Source organism: Hordeum vulgare, chromosome 6H (genome assembly GCF_904849725.1).
Source record: "Hordeum vulgare subsp. vulgare chromosome 6H, MorexV3_pseudomolecules_assembly, whole genome shotgun sequence".
In the NCBI taxonomy this organism is placed as follows: domain Eukaryota; kingdom Viridiplantae; phylum Streptophyta; class Magnoliopsida; order Poales; family Poaceae; genus Hordeum; species Hordeum vulgare.
This window is the reverse complement of record NC_058523.1, coordinates 417,216,308-417,220,947: the sequence shown is the minus strand read 5'-3', so window position 1 is coordinate 417,220,947 and position 4,640 is coordinate 417,216,308.

Here is a 4,640-nt window from a genome sequence, read left to right as displayed (position 1 = left end):
TAGTTTTGAAGATCTTCTCGAGACGGATTTAATGATGAAAACATATCTTTAATTGGATTTTTTATTTACGAGATAAAAGATTTTTATGTCCAAAAAACTAAAAAAAATCCGCCGATGTCATATGTTTGTTGTGGCAAGATGCATGATTATGAAGACGTGTGAACCATGTTACCTCGGTCCACATCGTGTGGACGTTATCATTGATGTTAAAAAAGAATAAGCCTTGAAGATATTCCACCTCAAGAAATTGATCGGATCAAATGACCATCATTTGCGTGTATGACCATTTTTTTAATATCAACTGACAATAGGAAAGGCTTCTACTCACTTTGTATTAATCACCAATCATATAGAAATTTACAAGGTGAGCTTACACTAGTCCGCCCCCTCACAACACCCTCAACCCGTGAGGTAGACGTGTGAGGGGAGGTAAATTTATCCCTAATTTACAGAGCCAGAAAAAGCTTCTATGAACTGTACAAGAGATGGTTTAACCCTATAAGTTAAAAGCACCAAGTCTTTCTTGAATCTTTCCTTCTAGGTCTCAATCGTGGGGGGGGGTCCTTTTGAAAATTTTCCCATTCCTTTCCTTCCAGATGCTCCATGCCGATGTAATGAATATTTCCATGAACATTGAGCGTGTCCACCTCCCTTTTCCAGCAAGCAATAGGTTGATCCGGGAGGCTCCACCATCCACGGGGCTGAATTTCATGCCCACTTTACCCCAACTTATTTTGCTGAACACGCAATCAAAGAAAATATGTTCAACAGTCTCCTCATCTTCATTGTTACAGAGTACATACTAAATATTATCAACCACATTGTAATGTCTTCTTTTTAGAATATTTTTCATGTTGATTATGTCTGCTAAGAGCATCCAGGCAAATATTTTCAGTTTCATGGTGCATCTCGACTTCCATATCATTTGAAATACTTTGTCCACCTCGACGTTTTAAAAATAGAAGCGATAATACTTAGACGAGGTAAACTCCCCCCCCCAAACACACGTCCATCTATCTTGGCTAGCCATCTCAAGACCTAGGGCCAGGGCGACATCTCTTGTAAGTACAGGACCTCTGTTCTAGCCTATGGCGATAATGGTAGATGAAATCCATCACTTAAAGCAGCAATCCCAATGAAATCTTTGATCGAGGCATCTGGCATCCGGGTGTACGAGAAGGCTCGGGGGTGTGAGTTCTTCGGAAGTTCATCATGCCGCAAGTCTTCCCAAATGGGGTTGTCTCACCTCTTGATGAGGACATGACTACCTTTGATATTATCATAATCATTGCATATGTGTATTTATTTGAAGTGATTTCTAACAAACTCATGCAATAATTTATTTATATTATCCAGAACAAAAATACTTCACCTATTTTTATTTTATGCCTAAATGCAGAATGACCGAACACTTGTATTAATCATGTGTGATGACAAGGGAAGAGGAAATGGTTGGATGCTATTCAAGAGGTCCTCTCATGTCAAAGAAATAATCAGTTGCTGTTTAAGAAGTTCTCCCACGTCACTTTTAGCTCAAGAGAAGATAGAGTCCAATCTTTCACGTTCTGGACTCAGATTCGGACTGCACAGACATACATGTAGCAAAACACATTCAACCTTTTCATACGGACTCCGAATTGCGTGATTCTTTTTGGGCTATAAAGTAGATTTTACTGGCTTTCAGGCCGATTTAGAATGACCTTCAAATTTGTCCGGAGCATGGAGATATATACCAAACAAAATGACGTTGCACCAGAATCCGAGTCAAACAACAAGTCCAAAGGTGTTGCGCCACCTCCACTTGGGCCCATAGGCCTTGTATGACCTAGGGTTAGTTTTAGACTGCCTTGGAATGTCATCCCACCTCCTTGTCCGCCACCCCTTGTTCCTATATAAGTAGATCACCCTAGTAGCTTTTTGGTTGGGATTTGTTTAGTTAAAAGTTAGTCATTGCAATTTCGTGTACTTCATTTGTGTCCAATGACCAGACTAAGACCGCTTTCGGATCCCCACCCTTATAAATACTTCATATATATTTGCAATATTCAGATTGCAATATCATATTCTTGTTTGTTCTTCGATTTCTTGCAAGAATAGACCTTCGTGGTCAGGTTGATCGTGCTCCGACGTGGTCAATAACCTCTTGGAGTTGGTTTAGCGATTGCTAAGGCGCAAAGTCGTGCACGTTTGTAGTCGGATCGTCAAAGTCGTCTCCATCAAATCAATAGTTATCATCTCACTGAAAGATCGAGACACCCTCGCCTCTATCAAGTGATACATCAAGTGGTATCCGCTCCATCAAGTGGTATCAGTTTTCAGGTTGCTCGGTGAGAATTTCCAGTTATCCCTAGATTAGATTTATTTTTCTTACCTATTACACTAGAAAAAACCAGAAAAAGAGTTAGATCTAGTCATCCTTTGCCCAAGCCAGTCTGAGCCTTTGGAATTTTCTTTTTAGTGCTTGCATAGTTGAATTATCGGTTGCATCGTCGTGTCAAGTTGCTGGTCTTAGCATCTAGTATTTTAGAGTTTCGTGTTCTGTTCACAAGTTGTCACGCCGCCGACGCACTATCCTCATCGCTGCTGCCATATACTACCACCACGCCGCCGTCATCCCTTCCGTTGTCGCCCACCACCATCCATCAATATTCATCACGTGCTTCAATTGTTCATTGTCATTATCATACTTGAGGTCATTCGCATGTGTCGTTAATCCAATCTGCATCTTAATTGGTTGTTCGAGAGAGGATAAAAAAAATGAGAGCAAAAAAAAAGAGAAAAAAGGAAAAAGGTGAGAGAAAAAAAAAGAGAAGAGAAAAAAAAGTACAAATTTCGGATTTATCTAGAGTCAATCACGTATGTGAATTCGCATTGAAAACTCTGTTGTGCACTGTTCAGTAAAACACGTGTATCTTCCTCATACGATGTCCGTTTTGGCTCCGCGAGTACTCAAATTCGAGCTATCGACGAGCCGCATCTGAATAGTTGATCAAACTTGTTCATTATTGTCACCTACAAATCGGCTTCTAAATAGGACTTTTTGCCCTCCAAACGTGAGGAACACAGTTTGTCAATATTTTGCACGTCTGTTTCCGAATTTTTTGAGTCCTCACACAACCTCGGAATTGAGTGATTATTTTTGCATTCGAAAGCTTGAGTCAGTACATTGTTGAGAAAAAATATCAGAAATTTCACATAATATTTTCAAGAGGGAAGTTCTAGATATAGTTTTGGTTTATCCTGCTTGGGATCATTTATCATCACTATCTTTACTGCCATTGTGATCTTCACTTATATCTTTCTATCCAGAGCTACTTCATATCATCCATTGCTGATATTTGTGCTTTGACATGACTCCATTAGTGTTCTAGGCTCGTGTCTCTAGTACGGTCTAGCCTAGGACCAGCACAGTACCGTCGTTGAGCGTTTATTCAGCATTGCATATCTGAATTGATTATTAATAATCTTTTGCTACCATACATTAAGACTTCCTAGCTCCACATATTTCTACACCGCGTATACATACGTTTACCTGATAATCGCTTTACTCAATAATCGGAGATATTGACACCGTCGGTTGCTGGTCACCACCTGCTGCATGGTAAGAATTTGTAAGACATTGATATTTGCTTTAGTGTGAGCGTTTTACCACCACATCCTCGTAGTTCATAGGAACAATATTCTTGGATTTTTCTTTCTTGTTTCTACTAGTTATGATAGGATCCAGGGTTGTCAGTTCAGGGGCTTCTTCGATCGTGGGAGACGTGCCACCACAACAACTGTTACGAGAGGTGCAGAGAGATACAAATGCACATCATGAGGTTAATGTTTCTATACCACCATTTAATGGCCATTTCAGACCAGCTTTATATATTGAATGAGAATTTGTAATAAATGATATATTTTCTTCCCATAATTTTGCTGAACATAAGAAAGTTAAGGTCGCGGTTTGTTCTTTCACCGGTTATGCTTCAGTTTGGTGGAGCGAATATTGTCGGTTACACCCTGATTATAGACCTACTACTTGGTATGATTTGAAACTTGCCATGAGACACGCATTCGTTCCTACTTATTATACTCATGACATGATTAAAAAGCTACAACATTTAAAACAAGGCAGTGATACCGTAACAAAATATTATGATGATTTACAAACAACCTTGTTGCATTCCTCATTAGAAGAAAGTGAAGACGATTTTATGGATAGATTTTGGGGAGGGTTAAACCATGATATTAAGGAGATACTAATTCATGAAAAGTTTTATCCTATGGATCGTTTGTTTCGTCTTGCTTGCAAAGGTGAACAGGAAATAAAACGACGTATTGCCCATAAGGAGAACGAGCACAAGGTGCTTATTCCAAGAGTTGATATGGTTGTTCCTTCAACTAATGGGCCTACGATGACAACCACATCAATTGATGTGAGGGATACATCACCTTCACCATGTGACATGTTACCATCGAGAGTGACTACATCATCTGAGTTGATCATAAGAGGTAATGAAAAAGGTACCTATCTTCCACCTCCACATGAGTATGATGAATGCCTTGTCAATTGCAATGTACCCTATGATGAGCCACCTATTACTTTGATCACACCACCTATTTTAGAGAACTACGTTGATGATTTGACTTTGCAG